Source organism: Lepeophtheirus salmonis, chromosome 6, assembly GCF_016086655.4.
Source record: "Lepeophtheirus salmonis chromosome 6, UVic_Lsal_1.4, whole genome shotgun sequence".
In the NCBI taxonomy this organism is placed as follows: Eukaryota; Metazoa; Arthropoda; class Copepoda; order Siphonostomatoida; family Caligidae; genus Lepeophtheirus; species Lepeophtheirus salmonis.
Genome location: NC_052136.2, coordinates 53,507,245 through 53,535,209, shown reverse-complemented (window position 1 = coordinate 53,535,209; position 27,965 = coordinate 53,507,245). Strand labels below are relative to the sequence as shown.

At 29.7% G+C, this 27,965-nt stretch overlaps 1 pseudogene; it reads left to right on the top strand.

Annotated features, from left to right (window-relative positions):
• Positions 1–13,900: 13,900 nt before the first annotated feature.
• LOC121120082 (ADP-ribosylation factor 4-like) lies at positions 13,901–17,584 on the top strand (annotated as a pseudogene).
• Positions 17,585–27,965: the final 10,381 nt, after the last annotated feature.

Here is a 27,965-nt window from a genome sequence, read left to right as displayed (position 1 = left end):
ATTAGTAAGAAAGAAAGAAAAACAGGTTGTACTTTTTTTCTTTTTCTGTACTGAAGTTCAATAATGTCTTCTTTATTAATAAACGGTGTATACGCAATAACTTATTATTTTCTACAATCAAAGAAACCAGAAGCACAAAAAATGATAAAAAACAATAAGTTTTTATTGTTCGTAGAAAATACTTTATTTTTCTACGTCTTTTCAAAATAAATCTAAACAATTTTTTTTCCTCGATACGCATTTAGAAATTGCAATTGTGGTAGAACTAAACGTTAACCAAATTTCCTACAATTTTGTATAAATGTTTTACTTACGTGGCCATATTACCAAAACTAGGATCCATTGATTCTGAAAAGGATTTATAATTTCAGGGGCAACTACATCACCCTAATGCACACGTATATTTTCAAGTAAAGAGTTAACGTTTATTCTATATTTAATCAAATTCTACGATTGGAGAAGAAAAACTTTGGGAGATTTGATATCAATGACCCAAAAATTTTCTAGTGATGCCATCATAATGGAAGTAAACCATCTTTGAGGTACACAATAGTAATTTCTATAAGAGAAAAGCTACTGTTCCCATACGTAAACACTTTATTTTTATTTTTTAAACCATTGGACGATGTGCTTTTAATAAAAATATGTTGCTTTTTGTTGAAAAACTATATCAACATAGCTTTCCATTTTGTTTGTTATTCAATAATTGACGTTGATGAGAAGGCTCAATTATTAATAATTTCTAGTAATAAGGATCTAACTATATGTATGTGAAAAATATTTATAGTTATTTTTTCATGGTATCTCTCAACCTCTTCTACAAAAAGAGAATTGAGAAAAAGGTCCAAAAATTATGATAGATACATTAGCCAGTTACATCTTTCTCTTCTACTGTTGGTTTATCACTTATTTGTACGTTAAATATAAATTTGCCTATTCAAAAGTTTAATTCCTTTAGTAGATCAATACTGACAAAATACAACGTCTTATATTTAAGTTTCACTTTAGTTATTAACAATTTTTAATGATAATAATCAATTGAAATTTTTCTATATAAATATTTATCAATAACATGCTACTCAATGAATGAATGTGTGGCAAAAGTACCTGGGCATATTTATAATTGTTTTTTTATAAAATCTAATGGGTTGATCGTGCTAAGCTCTAACTTCACATGAAAGTACTCTCCGTATAAAAAACTTTAGTTTTTTTACTTAATCTGTTCATGTTTCACCATGAAGCAGGAAGAGGAAAAATATAAGTATTTGTAGAATTGATTGAGGCTAAGGCAATAATAAAAGTAACAAAATATGACAGGAAAGCCGTCTATGACGTCTGCAAGTGAGTGAAGGTGGTTAAGGGGCCTTCCCATTCCTCATGTAATTCACAAAAAGGGTACTCGTCACTTCCTGGCTGGCTGAAGAGGTTCATTTAAGCAAATCATAACATCTTAATGGTTGTTCATGCAAGGAGAAGGTTTATAAGTAAGAAAACGTTGCCCTGGGCATCAAGGAAACCTTTAATTGAAGTTGTACTTACAGGGAACACGTCACCTTCTTCCTACAAAAATGAAGAACATCAGGTTGCAAAGAGGAAAGAAACTTCGCCAAATTTGTAAATCAAATCTTGGCATCATAAAGCTATTTAGTTATGACTCAAACTTCACCTTGGACGCTGCCTACAACCCAATGAATGACCACTGGCTGGCAAAGGACAAAGGTAATTTTCTTCTTGTGGCGAAGACCAAGTTGCTGTTCAAAATAATGGTGTTTAGGTTCATCAACAGTGACAGGAATGTCGTTCCAGCTCACATTTTTGAAAAATATATCATGTTGATCTCCTCAGTGTACTTGGACCTTGTTAGGAATGATGTGATACAATGGGTGGAAGCCACGTATACTCCATATACAAGGTTAATGTGGATTTATTACTCAGCGCCATGTTACATCAGCAAAAATGCATTACCTCGAATATCGAAATCAAAGCTGATGAGTGAACTTCCAACATCCTTGATCATACCCCTTGTGATTTCTAGTTGTGGTCAGAGCTGAAAAGAAAGGTAAACGAACATCCCCATAGCTCCTTGAGTTCCCTGAAGACTTTTGTGAGGAGGAACATGTCCCACTTCAACCAGAAAAATGTAATAAATGCCTGCTCAGCTTTTATGTCCCGTTTACAGTTGGTGATCAAAGTCAAGGGTGATCATATTGAATGATACAACAGCTACTTATTGAGTTTAAGTATGATATGTAGTAAAATTTGTAATAAAACTCCTTCTACTAAAATTCAAACTTATTTGAAAATATTAAACGGATACTGTTGTCCATCCCCTGTATATCGTAGATGGTGTAGTTAATATCCCTGCAGTAAAACTCTTTTTGAATGTAAATACTTCTACACATCATAGAGGATAAAAAAATGTTTTGTAATTGCGCAGGTCTACGGTAATTGTATCACAAAATTTATAAAGGATATTTTTTTATTGATTTGGTAGAATAAGCTTTTATTTTTGATAAAGAAAATATAAAATTGAATAAAAACGATAGAAAATTGTACTTTAACAAATACTAGTATTAAAATTTGGTAAACTTTTAACAAAAAAGTTTTTTTTTAAGTTTAAGCTAATAAATAAAAAACCAGACTTTTATATAACCGCGAAAAAAAAAAAAATTAGGATCTGTGACAATAATAAGAACTTATGTATTAGATATATATATTTAACTTACTTATGATTGACACTTAATTGTTCATCTACTTTAACTTTCAAAAGCTTTAATTATACAAAACATCAAAAAAGAAGTATTTTAGACTAAATTTACTATTTAATAACCATTATTAACCATGAATTTCAGATTTTTTTTCCTTCTATTAATTCAAATATTGAGAATATGGGATTTCATTTTATAAGTTGGAATAGCGTTTATGTGTAAAAATCAAAAAGTCAGATATTTACAAAGAAATAAATTCAAATGTAATGTATATAGATACGATAAGTGTATATGTGGACAATTCAATCCATATAAAAAGAAAAAATGTAAATGTTTCGAAATTTTCATTTGAAGGGTTATATTTGGTGTGTAATAGACATCTGTATTTATATAGCTAAGCATAAAATATGCGCATTTGAAGCGTAAATTATTAATCTTTCATGTTTTATTTAATAAAAATATTTGATTCAATTTTTTGAGGTAAAAGTTGCTCGAGATTGATAAAAGATAAATCTGTGTCAATTTTCAAATTGCCAACAAATGGGCTACATTAAAACCAACCACTTCAAAATTTAAATCCACATCCCATATTTCATAAATATGATTACGAATAATTATTCAGTTAATTCACTAAAATATCATTTTAGAATCTTTAATCCACACATTTGTAACATATCCTTTATGAAATATAATATCAAGTGGTATCAACAAGATGTAATTTATAATTAAAAATAGAATTTTTGCAAAATTAATACTATAAATAGATGTGTGTCTGAACTCCCTTAATCATTAATGTATCTGCCCTTAGCGGTAAAGATAAATTCCAGACAGTGGTGGCAAGCCTGGCACGTGTTGCGTATGTAATCATTGCGTCCCCGTGCTGACAGATAATTTCTTTGACGGCCTCGGTGTTTTGATGACGTTCACTGCAGGCTCTCCACTCGGCAAACATCCAAAAGGTGTAGTTGGAAGACGAAAAAGGTGATGAAGCGAGCCGGTCTTGAATAAGATTTATAGTACAACTCGAGATTAACATCACTAATGTAGTTCTTCCAGGGGAACCTACATTATACATACAAATAGCAAATCATTGTAATTCAATGATTGATCTCCGATATATAAAGTTTTATTTTTTTACAATTTTTGTTAGACATTGAATCAATTTCAAGTGATTATATCACAAAAACTTTTTGTTCGATTCCAACAAACTTAAACAAAAAGGACAAATTCTAGTTTTAGTTAAAATTTGATAGAGGTATAACATAATATTCTATAAAATCTTTTAAAAATTTTTTTATAAATACGCGTAGAGGCTTTTTTAACTCAGAGAATTTGTAAAAGAATATGTTTACCATTGAAAAAATTGCTGTGTTTGTTTTGAAGTTAAAAAAAGAATTGTAGAATTTGAAGCAAAGCACAATAACTAAAAAATAAAAAGAGATATTCTGGAAACCTATTTATTAAGTAAGAAGTTGCAAATTTTTTATACTCATCAAATGAAAAAATGTGCTTAAATCTGTACATATTAACATATTAGCTTAATGCAATATATTTAATTAATTATGATAAATTATTGTTTAAATATTGAGGAAAATGTATATTATTGTCATCTATTGTCAATTAGAATAAACCATGGATTGAAGACATATTCTGTCAATTTAAATAAAGACAGGTGTATTTTGAATCCTATGTATTTTACAGATCTTCTTATTATATTCATCATAATAACTCTTTCCTGGAAAGTTTGTTGCAGTCATATTTATCCTTTTGACATTCAGATTCGATCCAAATGCATTCAAAGGTTCTTAAGGTTTCCAAAAACACATTTTGTAGAAGTATATTGATATTATTGAATCACTGAAAACTATTGAAACATATACTCCCGAATTAAATTCTAGTAGTTAGAGGGCCATGAGTGGATATTTCTTTGTCAACTTTTGGCCTTTATTGGATCCTAAACTACCATGTTTTATATCCATAACAATTTGTTTTATTAATATTAAAGATAATATTAGCATATTGAATGTTAAATGGGACCAAACAAATAAAAACATTACTGTATATCAAAAATATTTCCCTCTAAGGCCTATTTTTATTATATATAAACCTAAAATATATTAAAAATATGTAATTACATCGTAATGAAATTATATTTGCATATTGTAGATAAAAATGAATTATAAGAATGGAAATAACAACATTTTTTTTAATCATCTTCTTTTTCTCATCCCTAGTCAAGCGAAATAGAAAGTACAAAATTATATTTTACACAGGAATTTTAATTACACATTACTATGATTCCAATATCACATTTATAATTGGCATAAAGCAGTATTCATTGCAAAAGTTAAGTATTTCAATTTTTTAAAGGCATTAGATGGAGTTTCATCGGAATTTATTGGAAATTTGACTATTTCATATCGTAAAAATATCATCTTTGATCTCTCAATATGGTGTCTTCTTCCATTTTAATGTAAATTATGACGTTAGTAAAAACTCTCTAATGTGTGTTTTGAAGAAGTTCTTTACTTTTAATTAAAGTTTTTATTTTCATTTATAACATGAAATGTATAAATGTCTAAATGGAGTTTATGGGGTCAATCTGAGAATTGGAATAAGGTTTGGAAAGAGATACATTTAGCTGTTATAACGTTTTATTACATATATATTAGATGCAATCATCTGTAAGAGGCAGGAAATAAACACAAATCCTACACCAAATCTATCAAGGATATAGGCCAAAATTACTAAGATGTCAATCATTAAGTATACTCTTAGTTAGTTAAACAATAGAGGTCAACAAGGACTTACCCTTAAACTTTCTTACTAATCCTCAGTATTACTTACTATTATCCCTGTAATCACAAAGGTATATACTTAGATCGCTCTTCCTCAAGGATTTAAGTATAATGATACCAGCTTTGAAAAATAGGGAAAAGGAGAAGAATGTTTATGGTGACTGACGTCCTTCTCTAGGCTCAAACTGAACCAGTAAGTTCTTCAGGACATTCATGTTTGTCCAGGCTCCAGTAATATTATTATTATATGCAGTAGTCCTTATTAAGAAGCTAAAAATCGTTGATGTTTTTTCTCACGTAGAGGATAAGTTTATATTTAGACAATTTAATAAAAATGACGGTGGTATCAAAGGAATTCTGAGATGTCTATCAACTCAAGATGCTTCTGAAAATCCGGTTCTTTTCAAAAAAATGTAACTATTCATTCGCCTCATCAAGATGTGAATAAAGGAGAAATTCATTATAATTTTGAGAATTATGGAAATATTGTGAACCAAGCAAAAGCAACTGTCTTCCATAATATAAGTTTAGAGGGTATGTGGAATAGAAACTTCGTTGTGAGTATAGACCCAAAGTGTGATTTGACGGGTTTTAATTACCTGAAAGGGGTTTAAGACCCGAATCAGTTATCCAAGTCAGTCTAAAACATGCGTAAAATGCTTTATCACATAATTTTCAAAAAGCTGTCCAAATAGCTATGTAAAATGTTCAGAATTTGTCAAAGAACTTGATAAGACAATATTTCCAGAAAAATAAGGTAAAGATATCAATGAAGATAGAGAAATTGATCAAGATGATAACAGTAAACTGTCAGAATCTAAAGGAATCGAAACAGGATATCTCTCAAATGATTGGAAAAACCAAGAAAGATGTCACTCATCAGGAAAGGATGACAAAATTGTATAATATCCGGAAAATAAGAGGGAAATAGTGATATTGGACGAAGTTGATCCGTTTAACAAGGTATCTAATGATTGAGCAACGACTTAGTTTGAGGTATGAGAGTTCATCTTTTTCTCGCTTTCTTCATCCCCAGCTGTATGAAAGATTTTCTTTTCGTTTTCTAGCTATGTATTTGGCTATTTGTTATTTTATTCAATGTCAGACACTGTCCGATAGTATGAATTTGCCCATTATTTGGTTCATATTATCAAACATAAATTATTTTTCAAAAAATACGACTGAAATACAGGAAATAAATAAAATACTTTTTCTAAACTCCTATTGAAGCTCGAACATAGCAACTTTGCTCTAATGTAACCATATGGAGACAAAATATCTTTACATTATCACACCAGAAAATATACAAGTATTGAATTTTAACTCCAAATTATTAGAGCCTAGAAATTTAAGGTTTTATTTCGCAAAAAGTACTCCATCAATCAATTTTAATTATTTAGAAATGTGTAAAGATTACACAATAATCTCGTTTGTTAACCCAAGGTGAAGTACAAAATAATTATATTGACATAACCATTCCCTGTCCGATAATTTGGAATGTCTGACGATGCATAACTTACCCTAATGTCTAAGTATATTATAGGTACATATGTTTTTTACTAAATTATGTTTGAATGACAAATTATGTATACTTCTCTCTTTCCTTAGTTTTCTTTATATATTACATAAGTTATAAGATTAATGAATTTCTAATTTCCATAAATTTTTTATCATTTAAAAATGATTACTTATTTTTTGCATAAAATGTACAATTTTTGATTAATTAACATTTTTACATCATATAATTACTATTTTCCTTCATATGCAAGAGTTGACGAGATTAATATTTATAGCTTAAAACTATAAAATAAAATCCTTTTATCTTATAAAAGTTTTGTCAAACACTTTGTAAAGTAGTTAAAATAGAATTGCTTTGGAGTATATATTTTTTAAAACTATTGCATTTGTTTATTAAATATTAATGAAACCTTCCCTGTCTACATAAATATGTAATTGCTAATTTGTCAATGACGTCAAAAGTGGATAATTTTGGAGCATGCCTAAAAATTCATAATAATGAGATATAATGAATAATTAAAGTTATTAGAAACCATATAACCATGTATGCTGCAATGGAGGCAAAATAACCATCATAGACAATTCAATCCGCGCCGAGTGGACCACCTCGGACATCATGAAGGCCTGAAACGTCAGAAAGGCCAAAGTCTGTCGGGCCACAAATCGTTTGGCTGGTGGGGACACCCATAAGGACAACCCTCAAGAGTGGAAGCCCCACCAATGTGAAGCCTGAAGACCTCATGGATGCCTTAAGGTCAACCCAACGATGAAGATGAAGAGCCGACTACATGATGGTGCTGAAAGAAAATGTGGTCCTATAGATCACCAAGACCATGAAGAATACAACAAGGCCACGTACTTATTTCAACAGGACGGGGCTCCGGCCAATACACCTAATATTGTGCAAGAGTAGATGGGTAGCAACATGCCATTCTGGTGCAAGAAACTTTGGACCCGTAAGAGCCCGTATCTGAATCCTCTAGATTACTCCATTTTGTGCTAAATTGAGAGGAAGGCCAGTAAAGTTTGCCACCCAAATATTGATGCCCTGAAGACCTCCGTTAACAAGCAGTGGAGGATTATGAAAAAGGACTAAATTGCAAATATGTACAAGAGGTTCCAGAAGTGGTTGGAGGCTGTCATTGGAGGTGAGATTCATATCTAATGTGCATTCTTATATTAAAAAATAAAACAAAATAAAATTTTCTATTTACAACATCATCCTGATCAATTATTAGCATTTTAATGACTACTTAGAGGCAGGTCTCAGTTTTTTTTTCTTTACCCTGTATGTATTTTTTTATAGTATGACGAATTAGTCACATAAGGATGTAAATGGTTGAAAAGTGGCAGAAGGGGGGTCAATTTTCCTAAAGTCCCAACCCCACTCAACATTACCTATTTTTAAACATCTAAAAAAAAAATATCTGTCTACCAGATGCATCAAAAAAAAAATCCTTCTTTTTTTTCAACCATAATTTATAATATTATGATCAGCAGCTCATTGATTTGAATTAACTTTGGGTTCTTTCAAGATGCCTACGACTTGAGGAAGGAGATGAATAATTATTAATTATAATAATAAGATCTAAATAGTTGTATCTTTACTTATGTTGAAACATCTTAAATGTCCTTAACGGGACTTCATTTTCACTAATATTATGGTTAAGTACATAAATTTTTCAATTGAAAATATTCAGTAATATTTCAGGAACGAAATATTACACTATATAAGCTTGATATTATTCTTAATTGGAGCTTAACTCCAATACAATTGATCATACTTATAAAAATTACATCCGTAATAGTCGCGATAGGTTCATAATGACGTCAATGTTTGATATCTGGGATGATTTATTAAATCTAAGTTTTGCTTCATAGGAGGGGCATTGTGTGTGACTCGAATGTGTCCTTGAGATTTAGAACGTAATGGGATGGGACGTAAAAAAATTGAGAATGATGTATTCCTTTTAGTCTTTATCAATTCAAAAAATAATATTTTAAATTACAAAAAGTAGATCATACGATTTTTCCTTGATCCGTGGCTCTTAAGCTTTTTACCTCCATTACTCAATTCAGAACTTAACTAAAACCATCTGTAAGATGTTCTTGTTCATAAATTTTATTATTTTGTTAATTTGGATAAAAATTTGATTTGCAAATTGTCAATATTTCGATTGTATTTTAACTTTATTAATACCCATGAATAAACATTCACAAAAATTGTAGTGAGTTAACACAAAATAATATAGTGCCAAAACGAACTAAATGAGAAATGTCCAATTTTTTTTAATCATACATAGAGTTGTAGATCCCAAGATACATAGATTGAAAATATATGAAAGACACTTTTTTTCGCGAAAAAAGATTTAAACTCATGTTGATTTTTGTAATTTAGTAAGTATAAATCTTACAAATTTAACAAAAGGACTGTATATGTATATCGTCTGCACATCGGATACTTAACTGACTATGAATTTAATGTAACTCACTTATGTCCAGTTTATCTGGTGTGGTAGAAAAAATAATGACTTATGTATATTGTATATTGGTATTGGTAAATCATAAGCATTTTTTAGCTAGGAGTTTTTTATAGCTAACAATCTCAACATCATTAATGAAGTTTTTTTGTTTGTATATTCAACTCCTCATATTTTTAGTAATATATAATAATAAATCAAATATTTTAAATTGAAAGTATTTTTAATTGAAATTACTGAGTAGCTATTGTTTATATAATTTATGTTTTCATAATATCTTAGAAGTATGGTTGAAGAATAAAAAACTCATTTTTTTTAATACAATGTTAAAGTACCTTTGTAAAATTATCATACATATTTCAACTGATTTTGAAACTTTTTGTGGCATGGTTTGATTTCAAATAATGGGATATTTATTTTATTATTCAACATTTAAAAAAAAGGCCGATAGCTTAATGGTATTTATATCATTATCCCGAACTAAGGGACTATTTTCTATTCAATAATAAAGATATGTTCAATCTTTAACTCTATTTGATTTTCATTTATTAGATATCAACTATCAAAAGGCTTATAAAAATGACAAATCAACAGCTAATAAGAAAAGACTCATGACAAAATTCACCAAAGGACCCCCCTTTACAAGGAAAAGTTAAAAAAATATTTCCTTGTAAATAAATTTTTCATGAGTAACTTTCACCATTGAAAACTCTTAACATTAATTAAGCTGTGTTACATTATTTTTTTAAGCTTAGAGTTGTATATTAAAAACAATTTACATTTATAGAATAATAAATTACCTGTTATAACCTTTAGAATGATTAATATGTTTGTTTGTTTTTTTACATATACTTCATTTTTAATTAGTATTTATTTTTAAAATTTTGTCATAAACTGTCATCCGTATTTTTTGGAGATGGTAAAGACAAATTTAAATTAGTTATACATATTTATAATTGAATGATGACATTTTAGAGGATATCATAGTCTTTTTTTAACATGTGTACAAAACTTTATTTGATATGTGTGATATAATTTGAAATAAAATCAGTACTAAATATAAAGTTTGAAATAATTAATAAATAAAAATTCTTATTTAAATTTAACAACTTATAAAACTAATTTAATAAACGTTTTTGCTTTTGACATCATTGAACAATTAGAATACTTGTACAATTATGAAAATATATCAGAATTTAAAAAATTTATTTTATTTGATACAAAAATAATTCAAGATAAATATAATCATAATATTTGTCCAAGAAATTTTTGGATGGTTTTTTACAGAAGCTTAAACATCATGATACTTTAAAGTTAAAAATTTAACAACAAGTTAACCATTTTTTCCCTTAAATTAAGATAATACCTTAATTACCTTGTTATGGCTTTTATCTCAAGAAACATAAAAATAATCATTATAACTAAAAATTTGTACTTCTGGCATACAATGTGCAATATTTTATAATCTATAAAAAAAGCTCAATTAAAATAAATTATTTTTTTAAGTTGCGCTTTTTTTAACAGGAATGAAGTTATGATATAAGACTATACAATTATTATTTTAAAATTGTGGAATATATGAAAATCTCAAAGATCAATATAAAAAATGATGCATTCTAAATTTTGATATATATTATTTACTTATGTTTTTACAATATAACTTTGTATCATTGCGATCAAAAGTGGTAAATCATCAAATCATTGCAATGATAAAAGTGTAATGTGAATATTTAAAACAATAATCAAAAATATTTAAAGATCTCCAAAATCAATATCAAAAATACATTTTAAATTCAAATATATTTTTTTAACCAATGCTTTTTTATTATTGTGATCAAAAATTATATATCATTCAATAATTGTAACAAATTAAAATATATAGTAAATATCAAAAAAAAAATCAAATATTTCAAAATTTCCAAAATGCATTTATGATTCATGTATATTTTCAATTCAAACTTAGTTAAACAGACATTGATTCTTTTTATTCGTGGGTGAAATATTGGACAGAAACAATTTTGCAAAAAGCATATTTGGCAAACGGACAATTTTTTTTAATGTAATAACTATTTTATCTATCTAAGTCTGAATTTACATTTGAATTATTGGGAGTTTCTTATTATATATCTCAGATGAGTATATGTCTTGGTTCATTTTTGAAGAATTTTTTATCAAGGATATATCCTCCTACCTTATACACAGTTATATATATAGTGAGAGGATATCTGCTTAAATATGTTCTTTAACCTCAGGAATTTGAAAATGATATTAGGCATTAAGAACCAAAGTGTGGATTAGTTAACATGTTAAGCAGGAATTAGTCCGTCTTTTCCCCATTTTAATACAACAAATCGTTACTATTGCTACTATACTTAAGCACTATATTGAGTTATACTTAGACACGGCAGTACATAATGAGGCTCTGTCGTTATTTCTTTCATTTCAAAATGATTTTGATAATTTATTGTGACAACAAGTTAAATTTTTACTCCCCGATATTTATTTGTTATATTATTTTTATATTTAACTTCTATTAATCTTCTTACATAAGAATGAATTATAATTATATTGATCAATGATCAGTTGCTGTAGAATAATTAACCCATAAAATTACATCTTAGAATCAATTAATAATTTATTTTTTTAACCACGCAAATTCAAAGCATATTCACGTCTAGGAAGAATAATCACTTTTTAAACAAATTATTTATTTTTAACTAAATGACGATAAAATAATATAAATTATTGAATCAAACCAATAATGACTATAATAGAGAGGTTTAGAGACGTTTATAGGGAATATTGTATTCATATTTTTTCTAAATAATTTTCGTCTTCAAAAATTTATTTTGCTTTTTTTCAGTGTAAACACAATATTTATATGGCTGAGACTTCAGATACTAAAATAAAAGATGAGATAAACAGTGGTAATAGAAAAGAGTACAAAACATACATACATGGATTATGTTCTTCATTGATACTAATATATTAAAATGTTTAATATATTTAATTAACCTTTGTAAATTATTAGGTTTATGTATTTTTGTTTTTATAATAACATTTATAATTTTTTAGAAGATAATTATGATTCCCATCCTAATAATTATAGTTTCAATTAATATTTTGTGCTTCTAGCTTATTTTAAAGAAATATACATATCCCTGTCCCTAACATAGTCTTGTATAAAATTAAGTTACAATAATATTAGTCAAAATGTTGCTTAATTATTTTCCTTATCTTGAAAAATCATTAACTATAAATTATCTTTTCATGAGTTGATGCAAAATCTTTAGGAACCAAGTATATCAACGACTCGTTTCCTCATAAATCATTAATACTAATCAAATGTGAAAATCTATTTCTAACGAAGTAAGTAATCTTGAATATAGAAAGTTCTTCTACGATATTGTACAACGAGTAACTTAAAAAAAGTTTTTGATTATATGTTTCATATGTGTAACTAGAAGACAGATTAAACACATTTACAGCACGGTAAACTGTTCAAAATAACTTTATTTTTTTTATTCATTTATCACAAGGGATGTACCGATACTATCTTTATGAACGATCACAATACCGATTACTTATGTGTATATAAATTTCATGAACAAATAGCAAAATTGTATACTTTTTTAATGTTCAACTTTTTATTAATTACAGAAATGAAAAAAGATATATTTATGAATGTTAATAAATTCTAATTTTAATGTGAAAAATTTAATTACCCTCTGTGCTGAGTAGACAATTATTTTCTGGTTGGCTCTTATTTTGGAGTTTGGCTCCACTTTTTGTTAGATATTTAAAGTCAACCACCTCGCTCCTTGGCCTCTGATATAATTTCAACTGCATCACCGATAAAAAAAATATCTGCGACGCTGACCATAATCATTTTCTATTATCTTACTGAGTTTTATATGATTTCCCGATGAATTGAAATATGGATACAACAGTGCTCGAGTCCGGACACATCTCTTTTGTAATGGACCTGGGATGGATACTGATGAGTCGACTTTGACTACGCATATATGAACTCGTCTTCAGTTCTGATACAAACAATATTATTCGACAAACGTACTAAAAAGAAATATTTGATGAAAAAGTTACATACTGGTTTAAGAATAAACCACTCAACCCAACTCCTACCGTTAAGGACTTTTTGAACGATGTATGATACAATTCAATCGTATAGGGCACTACAAATGTGGTTATTTATAAATTGATATCTTGATATACATTTTCTACACAAACCTGCAAAAGTAATAAGACCTCCCAAAAATACAGGTTTGAATAGATGTTGTTGATTAAATCTTAAAATTTCGATTATTTTTGAATAACTAAGATTCCAATTCTTTTGATTGGTGTACATGTTATAAACAAATATTCTGTATACTTCACGATGGAGGGAAGAAGTGCCATCATTGGCAATTTAATCTGTACTCAGAGAACCACCTCAGACATCATGAAGGCCTTCAACGTCAGTAAGGCCACAGTCTGTGGGATCAGAAATCCTTTGGCTGATGGGGGAAACCTTAAGGACAAATCCAAAAGTAGAAGACCCACCAAAGTGAAGCCTGAAGACATCATGGAGGCCTTTACTGTCAACACAACGATGAAGATGTCAAAGTACGCCAAGAAGAAGAAGGTGCATCGGTGTACAATGGGTAAGACCATACAAAAGGCTCGAGGAAGGTCGCTTAGAAGAATGGAGAGGCCAATTTCGTCCCACCGTAAAAAAAAAACCCTTCTTAAGCAATGTCAACAACTCTTGTATGATGTGAAGCACAACAGCAACCCGGTGATTTTCTTCTCCTATGAAAAAACCTTTACCATTGACTCCGTCTACAACAAGAAAAATTATCGGGTGGTATTATTTGGCAAGGCTGACAATAGGCCAAACATCGAGCTTTTGGGATGATGTTGGGTGTTGTGGCATCATTTGTCTCCCATTTGGTTCCCTGTTGGATATTGGTTACCCACGGCTGACTAATTAATGGTTTCGATGGAAATTTGGTCCCATAGATCAGTAAGACTATGAAGAAGTCCAACAATCCCTCTTAAGTATTTCAGCAAGACAGTCTCCGGCTCTTAATGTTAATAGTGTATAAGAGTGGAATGGTAGTAACATAAACTTCTGGCCCAATAACCTTTGGCCCCTTCAAAGCCTAGATCGGAATCAATGGGATTACTCTATTTGGTGCAAATAGAGAAGACCTCTGTTAACCAACAAAGAAGGCTCATGAAAAATGACTACTTAGCCAATGTGGAAGGGGCTCTGGAGGCTGTCATTTAGGCGGATGGTGGTCAGATTTGTAATTAATAGGCAGGCCTCAGCTTTTTTTCTACATCCGGTATGTAATTTTTTATAGTATGACGAATTAGTCACATACGAGCGTAAAGGGTTAAAAAGTAGAGGGGTGTCAATGGTCCCTAATGTCTAATTACTTTTTCTACATCTGGTAATAGATATTTAGAATTTGTACATAATTCTAAGGAATATTTTAGTATTTGGTATTATTTTTGTGTAACAACGTCAAAAACTTCTTCAATGGATAATTCAACAAAGATTAATTGCTTACATGTTTGATCCGTAGTTACTCCTGTTTTACTATCCATATTGAGTGAAAGGAACGTTTTTGGAGTATGAATGGCATAAAGGAAGATATGATTTATTTCTTGTAAGCTTTTTAGCTACTCTTCCAATCCAAACACTTTCAGACCATTTCTTCAACGTAATGTTTAAAGGATCTCGTCATTATATGCCCCATTCAGTGGATTTCATATTCTTTGATTAAAGGATAACTCATTGTGTAGATGTTCCTTTAGATGAAGGTGTGTGTTGTTAAGTTTCATATTAAGACGTAATAATTGACTGAAAGACCAAGTGAGGAACAGACAGAGAGAGATTTTTCATCCTCCATCTACAGTTCCTTTATTAAAATGCTTCAGTCCATTCCACCTACAGACAACTATATTACGTCATCTACTCTAAGAAAACTATATTATTTATAAGATTCCTCAATACCATTGATGTAGAACGCAGAATTCCCTTATCTCAATCACATTTATAAGGTAGAGAGTGTAGGGTACGGGTAATATGAATAGGTATACCAACCACATGGGCACTTATAGCTGATGTCTTAGCTTTTGTAGACTTTTATTGGAATTTCTGCATGTCGTTGCAATTCCCAAGCTTATTGAAATGGGAATAATCTTCTAAACATCTAAATAGCTTGATACCTAATGGGAGTATTACACTTTCAAAAATGTAAGAGATCCACAATAACAAATTTAGCTACAAAAAAAATTCCATACAAGCAAATTATATGTTTTTTTTATTGAAGACAGTAATTAAAACATTTGATTGTTTTAGAATTGACTGGACAAATAATAACATAGAATATAAATTTAAAAATAAAATTTAAACTTTCTATTTAAAAGTTATCTGTCAGAATATTTTTTAATCTTATTGGTTGACTTGGTTTCATTTTGGACATACAAATGCCATGTCATTGTTGTAATTGTAGTCAAGCCAGTATAGATTTCCAAATCTTTACAATTATCAGCTGTAGAACTATTAATGTTCTGTATTACAAACTGTTCCACCAATATGGAAGTAGGAATGCTTTAGAGAATTTGATTTCCCGAGTATTGTTTAAATATTTTCTCAAATATTAAAAGAACTTCTTGAAATTATCAAATTCAGTTATGTTTCCAACATAGTTAATTAAATATAAATTTCTTATATTCAAGATATTATTAGTTTGTGCTTTTCCCATATTCCTTTCCAGTTTAATACATATTAGTTATTGATCTCCTCTCTACTGTACTGATGATTTTAAATAACAAAAATATACTTAATATTGAGACAATGATTTTATTCCCCAAGCAATTTAAAAAAATATATTGAAAATTATGCATAATTTACTTATATGTATGTAGTCTTTCAAAATTACAATGTAAATTATATTTGTCTATTTTTTAATAAAGGATAAAAAAAATCATTAAAACTCCCAAAACCTTAAAATTTGATGTATTAAATAAAATTATACAAAATTTCTACCAATTTTTTTTCTGGGACTTTAATTTAAATATTTTTTCTCTTTATATTTTTGTAAGCAAACATTCAATAAATTACGGAAATTTGATTGAACTTATACAGTTTGATGGAACATTGCATGGACTATGTTATTTTTAAAAAAAAATCTATGTAATATTTGGAACTGAAGAATTATGAGATTTTATATCTAAAATACCCCCATTTGATCCCACCCAGCCTTGTTACATTTTTAAATAAATATTCTAAAAATTAGATGTAAGTAACCCATTATATAGTCAAAAGAATAGATAAATATAAAATGAATTTTATAATTATGGATAGTAAAATAAGATTTTTAGAAAAAATATTCAATTATTAAATCAGATTGTTCTTTTCAAGTTTGATCGCTTGGGACATTTTTCGTATAATTATTAAAAGCCTTTTTTTTCTATTCCAGGATTTGAACCACTCCTATTTCTAGTATCATCGTGAGGTTGACAGTATTTAGTTTATTATCTCGCCTCTTTAGAAAAAAGCAAATGAGGATTTTAATGGTGTGGTTGGCTGCCGCTGATAAAGCGATAAGTCTTTACAAATTTAAGCTTGGAAAAATTGTAACGACGATCCCCACTAATGGTTTCAATGTTGAGACAGTGGAACACAAAAAATATTTTCTTCACTGTTAGGGACGTTGGCAGCCCAGAGAAAATCCGTGCTCTCTGGAGACATTACTTTCAAAATGCACGAGGAATTATCTTCGTTGTGGACTCCAACGATAGAGAGCGCATCATTTAGGCCCGTGAAGAACTACAGAAAATATTGCAAGAAGATGAGTTAAGAGCCTCTACTGAATTGACAGATAAGATATGTTTGAATGATTTAAAGAGCAGAAAAAGGTATATCCAAGCAACATGCACTACTGAAGGAAATTGATTGTATGAGCGATTGGACTGGTTGTCAAATGAATTTTCCAAGTCCTAAGTGCTCAGTTAGAGACGAAATTAATAATTTTAATTAGAATACTAAGAGCATTTCCATATTTTTTACTTCATTTCATACTTATTTTTTTCGAACATGTGTTTTTGTGAGCTATACTTATGAATAACTGCCATTTATTGAGAAAGAGAAAGTAAGATGAGATTGTGATGAATAGTGTTGTAAAGTCAATCCTGACTTCGAATTAATTCATGCTTGTATTATATTTTATGTTAATGAAAAAAATTTTTTTTTTTGTAAAGTTTGTAATGTCGTTTTCTTTTAGATTAAATCTAAATTTTCTATAATTTTATTATAATAATAATTAGTAGCATATTCTTAGTCGATATGCACAGTTTACTTTCTTTCTCCAAAACATAATTCTTCTTCTTTCATTTATAAGCCGCGTGGTATTTTGGGTATCTCTATCATATAGTCACAACAAATTTCACATTTAAATAAACACCTTTTTTAACTGAAATAGATACTTGTGCTAATTCTTTTGACCTATATATTTCATATAAACTTAAGCACATATTTCTACAAAATATCATGATAAAAAAATTGATTTTCGGATAAATTCAAAGATTTGGAATAGTAGAGTCTCGAATCTAAAATTAAATACTGAAATAAATTGAATTATATCTAATTTTTAATCAATGTATTATTTTCAGGATTGAAAAAAACAAACAAACAAAAAATCAAAAAAATAGAACAATCCCACATCTTCTCAAAAGTTCGGCATATTCATAAATAAATGTTTAAAAATACCGATAGAAAAACATGTCATTCATATTTCATATTTTAAGAGGCATTCCTTCTTAAATATAAATTGTATTAAAATTTCATGTACATGATCTTTCAGAAATCAATCCTAAAATTCATTGTTTGCCAATTTTTTGTCATGGGAATATTTAGTATAATTGTTATTGTAAGTTATATATATTATATTCACTACTCATCTTGAAGAATTGAGGAACCAAGGAATAATTTTCAACATTTATACTTTTTTTACTTCATATTCTTGTTATGTTTCAAGATGGAGAAGGACCCTCCTTATTAAGTAGTAATTTTTCTTTTGAGACTGGTAGTTTATGTGATAGTAGGCATATTTGGAGATTATATGTGGAGTTTACAGGAGTAGGATCTACTGAACCTGAAGATTTCATATATAAGTACCGGGTAATTGATTGAAATCTGAACACTTACCAATTCAATAATTAATTAAGGATAGGTTATTGAAATTAGTTCATGTTCCAATATATTAAAGGATAAACAATTGGTTACAAAAAAAAAAATATGAGCTCTATAGCTTCCGTACAAGTTGAGAATATGACACTTTAACGTGATCGACAAGTTTCCATTCGCAAATTCCAAGATAAAAACTCATATTTATTTGAAATTTATTACATATAAAGAGCAAGTCATAAAATAGATATTTGCATAAACTATATATTTTGCTATCCGTCTATTCAAATTTCACAAGTGAATTTAAGAAAATTAAGTTTTTATTGTAAAACCAAAAATAACTTGGTTCAGTAAAGAATAAGTCAAAAGATTTTATGGTCTTTATTTAATTAATTATTCATCCTTTAGTTATAATTTTATTCTTTTACTTTTTAAATAACTTATAAAAATATAAGTAAGTATGATATCGTTACTTATATGTTTAACATTTAGATTTACAAAAATGGAACAACAAATATTTATCTGAGGCTATGAATTAGTTATATAATTTACAACTTGTTGTAAAGAAGTGGTTCTTTTGACTTTTATTACTTTAAAAAAAACTGGTTATTTAAGCTATGGAAGACATTCATATAATTATGACTGTAAGAGGAATAGTCAGATTGGGTAATTAAGGCAAGACTTCGGAGGAGTGAATGCAATATTATCACTCATAAAATGCTAAATGACCTATGCCTGTTTATTAAATTAATACAAGGATATAAACTTGACATAAAATGGATTGGAGAACATAAAAAACTAGAATTAAGCCTAAAGTGTGGTCCATTAAAATCAGAACACTTACTAATTCAATAATTAATTAAGATTCACAGATCGAAATTAATTCGTATTTCCATAAACAAAAGCATAAACAAAAATTAGTTACAAAACAAAACAAGCTTGAACTCTCTCAAGACAATGACACTTGAACGGGATCCATGAATTTCCCTTCATGCATTCCAAGCAATTGAGTGTTTTTAAGACCCCCGTTTGTGCCGTTAGCAAGTCTGAAACGTTAAAGTGGCAGAATGACTCTGTCAAAAAGGCCAAACTGGCCCCTGGACGAGTTCAAGAAAACATCTCAGACCAATTTTCACAAGTCCATGAGGACCCATGCAAGAGATCTATCAAAAACTGTGTAGAAAGAGCCTTGTTAGGGTGGAGAGGCCACTTTTGATACCAGAAATGAAAGAAACCCATTTCCTCCGTTGCCAAACCAGTCATCCAAACACCTAGGCCCTCAAAGTTTTTGTCAGCCAGCACAGGGACGCCATGACAGAGGACTACATCCTCAATGGGTGTCAGACCTTCTTCTGCTGCCAGAAAGCCATCATTGCCAGTAAGGGCGGCTGGATTAATGATTAAGAGAGCTTAAAGACACATATATTGATGGCATTTATTTTGTTGAACCTATATTCTTAATTCATAAATTATATCTTGTAAAGTCTAAATTCAAACTGTTTTAGATGTTAATAGACCATTTTACCGGAAGTTCCAAAAACGAGATCTATGGCACTATTAACTAAATAGTGTTTTTTTAAAAGTAAAAAACCATAAAAAGTTGTTATACTGAATACAGCTAAACTACTTTCAGTTGTATTTTTTTCCTCAATAAATAGAAATTTATAACATAGAGCTTATAATAATCAACTATGTAAATATTATATAAAAAGTTTTGCAGTTTGGTTTGGTAAAAGTTGTTTGAATTGAAAACTTGAGCTTTTGTATTAAAAATAAATTTAAAAAAAGGCTAGTTGACTGATAAAATATGAATCTTTAAAAGTAAAATTTTGATCTTATCAAAGGAGGTTTAAATATATTATAGACTATAAAGATACGAAAACAATTCTTAAATGAAAAATAAAATTATGAATAAGAATATTTTTTGTGTTTTATTGAAATAAGATAGAAATTATTTGGCTACATTCGAGCAATAAGGGAATAAAATGTCGTTATTATGAAGGAAATGAAATGAAATTTCAAACAAAAACCTTGTTAATTTGAGTAAATCTCCTTATATGTTACTTTTTTTTTACCCATTGATACACCTATTCTTACAACAAAATGAACAAATTTGTGGGAACAAATGTTTGTAACTTATTTCTCATTACATATAGTAGGACGCACTTATGTATAGCAGAAAACTTAGCATGATTTTTTTTTTCAAAATTGAGTCTGGATATTTATATTTTTCGTAAAATTATCGTTAATTTCTTTCAAGAAATGATTCTTATTATCCCTTTGGAGATTCTGAAAATTGTAATATAAGAAATCAAAATTTATTGCCACTACAAAACATAGAGACATTGACAAATTTGGCTTAAAAGGCCATATTGGCTAGTATATTTTTCTTAAATGAAATACAGGTTTAAAACTATAAATGCAAATTTTTGTGTGTCTGAACTCAGTGGTTCTCAAATGGGGAAACGTGTACCCCTTGGTGGAGGTAATCCAAGGGTTACTTGAAATTTTTAATTAATATTTTTCAAGTGGTTCATAAGTCAGGGATGTCTGCAGAGAGTGGGTTGGTAGGGATATAGCTCCCAAAATATAATGAAGTTTTCTTTTTAACAAGAAAATGTAATGTGTGGCTTTTTTTCAATAAATTTATTATATGGAAATATTTATCAAAAAAATTTAATATCTGGAAATTATTTTTCGTGTATTTTGATTTTTTTTTTCAAAGAACTTAGTTTTTTAAGAATAGCCATGATTTTTGGGTTTAAAAAAAATTTATATTTTGAATTTTGAAGAAAAAAAATTATTTTTCAAAAAATATATAATTTATGGATTTCTTATTAAAAAAATCAATAACCAAGCTCATTCCCCACCAAAAAAAAAAACCTGTAAGCCTGTGTAAGCGGGTGGGTACTTGGGTTGAATAATTATTGTACAAGTGGTACATCATTAAAAAACGATTGAAAATCCTTGTCTTCATTCCTTCCATAAATTTGAATACAAATCCTATAATACACTCAAGTATTACTATGAAACATTTGCTTGAATGTAGATATGAAGTAAAAAAAAAAAAAAAAAAAATTGTATTTATCCTTTTCTGGATTTCGGTTTAAAATTGTTCCACATCTCTGTGATCACGGCCTTCCGGGCATCGACATTTGAGTGAGAACTATTGTTCATCTTGACCTCCAAGACGCACCAAAAAACAAAGTGCATAGGTTCACCACAGGTGAAGACGAATGTCAGAAGTCTGCCGACCAGAAATCAGCCATGTTCTGCCTGACTAAACGCTGCACCGTCTCGGACGTGTGTACCGGGGTACCTTTTTGGTAAACATATAGTTGACTGTTGGGAATGTTTGTAATCTTCAGCCATTGAAAGAGATTATACCCGAGGACCTTGTAGTAGACGTCCTTGTTGACATTCTCGAGGCCTTGAAGAAGTAGGGAGGCATCTTGCTGCCGTCAGACGCCACGACGCTGAGGACCATGAACTAAGCAGGATGTTTGGTCCTAAAGGTTCCCTCAATCTCATTTCCTGATTTAGTCAAAAAGCGATAATTTATCCTATTCAGAACAGCGTCCACTGTGAAGATCTTCTTGTCGAAGATCGACTTGTGTAAAAAGGAGATGCCACACCCTCTGCCATTTTGCTTCGACAATTCTCATAGCACAAAAAAAAGCAATATTAAATTGTAGCTTTTTTTTTAGATCTCTCGAATGGCGCCAATTACAAAATTGGTAGACTTTTATAACTGAAGCTAGACGGCCTCGATGAGGATTCTAATTTTTGAGTCCTCACTCTGTATATAGGAATAATTTACTGCCGGATTATTTTTGACCAAACCAAAAATTAAAGAATTTAAATGATAATATCTGGTCATGTTGTAAAAAAGAGCAACAAAAATAAAATTGGATTGTGATTTTGAATGTTAATTTCTACAAAATTTAATTTTGCCATAATATTTATTAACAAATCTCAAAAGGAACTGAAATTTCATAAATAAATTATGTGATGCAATTACCATCCTACATCCAACTAACACCTTTTTATCCAACATGATCCGTATTTAGATAAACATTCAAAAAGCGTTTCCCTGCAGAGCTATTAACTAAATCCCTATGTAAGAATTTTTAAGTATTCAATTTCAAATGTATGTAAAGAAACTCTAAATATGTTATAGATTTTAAAATGTAGGTATCTTTGTATTTTTATTTTTTTCAACATGTAATTCGCAATTTTTGTAGGTGAATTCATTGGATACTAAATGATTAATTATGTAAATTAACTCTATTATTCTTAAAAATCATTATTGGCTCAAGTGTATAATTTTGAATGAGCTTTTAGAAAGGGATTTCAACACATTGTGTATGATAGAAAGGGAGTGAGGATCAAATTGTCGCCTACTTTAAACCTTGATAACTTGAAGACGACATTATCAAATAAAAAAACCGGTTACCCAATAGGAAAGCTATTCTCGTCAGCTGACAATACGTAGTTCAGTTAGCACCATGCCGTCATCATATGAGGAGATAAAGAGATATAAGGGGAACGAGGAGCTTTCGAGGTCTGCCGTAGTCATAGCATTGGTTAATAATGGAGGGGAAATCTCCGATTCAACGATTGCTTCAACCTTAGAAGTGAATTTACGGACTGTTCAGCGTATCTGTAAGAAGTTAAAGGACACCTGGGATGTTGATGCCGCCATAAATGGCTACTTTATACCTATATCCTCGTCATAGTTTTGATTTTCAATAAAATAGTTAGAAAATGTATATTTTGTGTTGTTTTTTGTAGAAAAATATTTTGGCGACAATTTGATCCCCGCTCCCTTTATATTGGGGTAAAAATACATCATTATAGTCGTAAAGAATATGAACGGGGTGTCCCGTTAATGTATGTTTTTTATAGCTATGCAAACACAAGAGGTATCAAAATTTGCGTAATTTTACACAGACAAGGGGAAATAGTAAAAAAATAAAATTGTGTATCAATATGGATATCCTTCGAGGGATCCAGAAAAAATATGTTATTTCATTTTTCGATCCGTATTTCACGCCTAAGTAGTTCTACCTGAGATACCGGTTCGCCTTGGAGTATGTTATATAAAGAGAAAGTCGCTCTGAAAAGACTTTAACAAAAAGAAAACGTTCGCCCTTGTCTTTTGTGACTGCAAGGAACTTCAATTGATATGGTCGGTAATGGGCAATAGACTCACTCACTATCTAGAGAGAGGCCCAAACTAAGAGAAACAAATTTATGGTTATAACGACGTGGCTCTTCCGTTCAGAATTGGATCCAAAACTATTGCAATGTCCCATTGTTAAAATATTACACTCCACACAAATATGGCCTACACTGCTAAGTTTATTAAAATCCGTATCGTGTTTGTTTTATTATTTTTTATTAGATGATTATTTCACTTATTTGTCGAATCCTGTTTTTTTATCAAGTTTTTAAAGTGTGTTTTTTTTTCTCTCGCCTCCATTATTCCTTTTTGTGAATTTTTTATTTATAGTGTGTAGTGTTGAACGACGTTTCATAATGAAATATTGCAAATAAAAAGAAATAAAATAAAATAATAATAATATCAACATTTTAGAATGGGCGAATCAAAGTCTAGACTTGAATCCTATCGAGAACTCGTGGCGGGACTTGAAGACAAGAGTGATGTCTAAGAAACTGACAAACCTAACCCAGCTTGAGGCCTTTGTTATCCATCAATGAAATACCAATGAAATCAAAATTTCCATGAACTGTATGAAGTTGTCATTTATCACTTTTTGTTCACATATAATTTATTAAAAACCAATTAAAAATTCATTAGTTCTATCACCAAAATTAAAAATCACAAAAATTAACAAGGGTTTGAATAATTTCGAGGACAATTGTACAATCTTGTATATTAATCTTTAATGTAAATGTAATGATTTATGTCGTCCGAGGAGTCGTTTATGATTTATTTTATAGAAATTAATACCCTTCTCAATATTGGAGTTTTTTCTATCGCAGTTTTATAAGTTGTTTAATATGTAATGTACGTGACGTTTTTACAATTAACTAAGTCATTCACGGACAACACTTAATAGCCAGATCTTTGAGTGCCAGACTACATGAATCTCTTCAACTAATAATAAATGCTATCAATAAGATTCGTAAAAATGAACTAATTTCTCGGTTATTTTCGTAGTTGATTAAAATATATACATATATATAACAAGCACTTTAATAAATTACTTACATAGAATGGCTGTCGAAAGGTTTATGTTTGAGAAGATCCCCCCCCCCCCTTTTTACTTGTACATTTCAGAGCTCCCCTTTTGAAAGAAAATTTAATCAAATGAAAATCAGTCATAAATTATTTATTTTATTCTATAGTTAATTCAATTAAATTATCTAGATGTTTTAAGGATAAAGGCTTTATTTCATTGAATCAAAGTTTTTGTAGCAGCCAGTCTTGATAAAATTGATTTGATGCCAGGGCATAAATTTTTCCAGTTTCCCAACTTGTCATTGACAAACGTCAAGAATGTATGAGTTTGGACTACGTCCAGCATTTGAATGTTTTTCGCAGATATTTGAAAGGCTGGTTTCGTGATGTTTTGACTATATGTATAGCACCATGAATTATCAATACATATTACGAAAATGAAGAAACAGATGGCCTCGAAAATACAATATGCCTGCTCTGTCTTGTAGATACTGGTATATTTTGCCAAAATAATCCAAGTATCACTTTGTAAAAGAAAAAATTATCAAAAGAGACTATCAGGAGTAGACTGGATTTTTTTTCGCCCGACCTTGGTAGACATCTGGTTGATTTAAGACTCTCCCGCCCTATATCTCAGATCACTCTCCAATCTTTGCCAAGTTCAAACTAGATAAAATTAAGTTCTGTTCACATTGGAAATTAAATGTTTCACTTCTAGAAGATGTTTCAATTGTCCAAGCCATTCAAAACTTGATCAGTGAAGGCAAGACTCTACTGCACAGTAACTTTTTATCTCCGTGTGATACATTAATGCAAATAGAGATTCTATCAAAAATCTTATTTATTGAAAAGGGCATTTGTGCTGCAGCAGAACAAAGGAAAAGGGTGACTAATCGGCAGAGACTCAAAAACCTTCAGGATAACAGCGCTGATATGAATAAAGAATTAGAAGAAATTCTACGTTATAAAGGTACAGGAAGAGCTATTAGATTTAAATCAGAGCTCACAGAAAAAAATATAAAGTGTTCTTTACCCTTTTCTTCCTTCGAAAAAAATCTACAGAGCTCGCAAAAAATATCTTCGTTAAGATTAAAAAATGGTTCTATTATCAAAAATTATTCATATATTTTGAGTGTAGTAATTTATATAAAGATCTATACGCAGCTATACAAACTTAGAGACTTTAAAGAGCAGAGCGTATGTCAATTCTGACTAGGATGGAGAAAAAACGGAGAAAGCTTTCCCATTTACTTGGATTATTATTCATCTCCCTCAAGCAACCAGAGTAGACACCTCAGGTTTGGACTCCCCGATTTCTGAAAAAAGATGATTAATTTTATGAAAAATTACAAAAAAATTTATAATCGCCTGGGCTGTCTGGAATTCCCTTCAAATTTTATAAAAAAAATTCGGCAACGGATTGGCAACCATCCCGGAGAGTTGCTTTAGTGAAATATCCGGTATCAGACGGGAATATTTATAAGGTAAAGTTTTTCAACTCTCATTTAAAAAAAAAAAAAGACAATCTTGACACCAATAACTACAGACCAATAACCCTGTTGAACACTTCCTACATGAAACTCACTGGTATTTTCAATAAAAGATTGTCAAATTCTTCCAAAATTCATCAGATATCCACAGAAGGGCCTAAAATATTCCACATTCTATTCAGGGCCCCATATACATTGACAACAAAAATCGAAAGTACGTAGTAACGTTCATCGACTTCCAAAAAGGTTTTGACTCTGTATCACATCAGCTTGTTCTTTCGCAGCTCAGGCAATACGGCTTCTCATATGGGTTTATTAACCCTGAGACTTTCATCAACGAGACTGGATTTGGCGGAGAACATAGATTTCGAGATATCTTGGGGTTGCAAATAGGGGAATCCTCTTTCTTCATCTCTTTTTCTGATTGCTGTCAACGGATTGGAAGCAAACTTAAAGAGGCTTCCATCTGTATCAGTCCTCCCCAGTTGTTATTGTCATACGTAGACGATTGAAGCAAATATTTGCATCATGGTATGTAGCGGTAGTTGCATAAATACACGGAAATCGTTAATGAACTAACGTGAAATTGTTAAAACATTTTTCTCGCCGGGAAAAGAAATATTAAGGAAACAGGTATTTTAAAAACTACTGCATGCATGATCCAGAAGCTCCCCTTGTTTTCCAGCAGGGTGGGACCATTAACCACACCTCAAAAACCACATAAAAGTGCTATCATGCCCCTCTGGGAAAAATATATGTGGACCCCAAAATTTTCTGATGCGACCTCCCTGGACTACAGCATGTGAGGCCAAACCTTTGAATAAACCTTTTTGCAACCTGTCACCGAAATGTGGTCTAATTGAATGCAAGCGTCATTGAGTATTGGACAGTCATGGAAGACCATTACAGTAGAAGAGGTTTTAATTTCTGAATATAACCAATTAAATTTAATACATGTGTTTTTTTTGTTAAAGCGATACTTTTATAATATTTTAAATTAAAATTAAAATTATTTGTAAGTATCGACTTTCCTTTTTATTTGTAGGTTAATCTGTAAATTATATCTTCTGTTGCATTTTATTAAAAAAGTTTAGTTTCAGTCTTCAAAATCTCTTTGTGACCTCTATAGTCATTTGAAAGCCACTTTTTTTTTTACCAAATTTTCTATTTGTAAGAAGATTCAAAATTTTGATTTTAAAATTGTCTTGCTGAATTTCAAAATTTTCAATAAAGTCATTTTTCTCAATTGATACAGAAGAATATAATTCTTATTGTCTTACTTGGATGTTTATAAGATATTGTAGGGTCAAATCACGGGTATTTTTTAAATCATATTTATTTATATAATTAGAACAAATAGTTTTTTTTTCTTCAATATTCTAAAAATGGAGAAATTTATATATATTATTATTACCCGTTTAAACAACTCCCGAAAATTTTTAATTATTTTTGTCTACTCTTTTATATATATATAAGGAATATATTTTTGTTTTCAACTAAGTTAAATAATTTTTTTATGCTTAATGTAAATATTGAAAAAACTTATAAAAAATTGGTATAAATT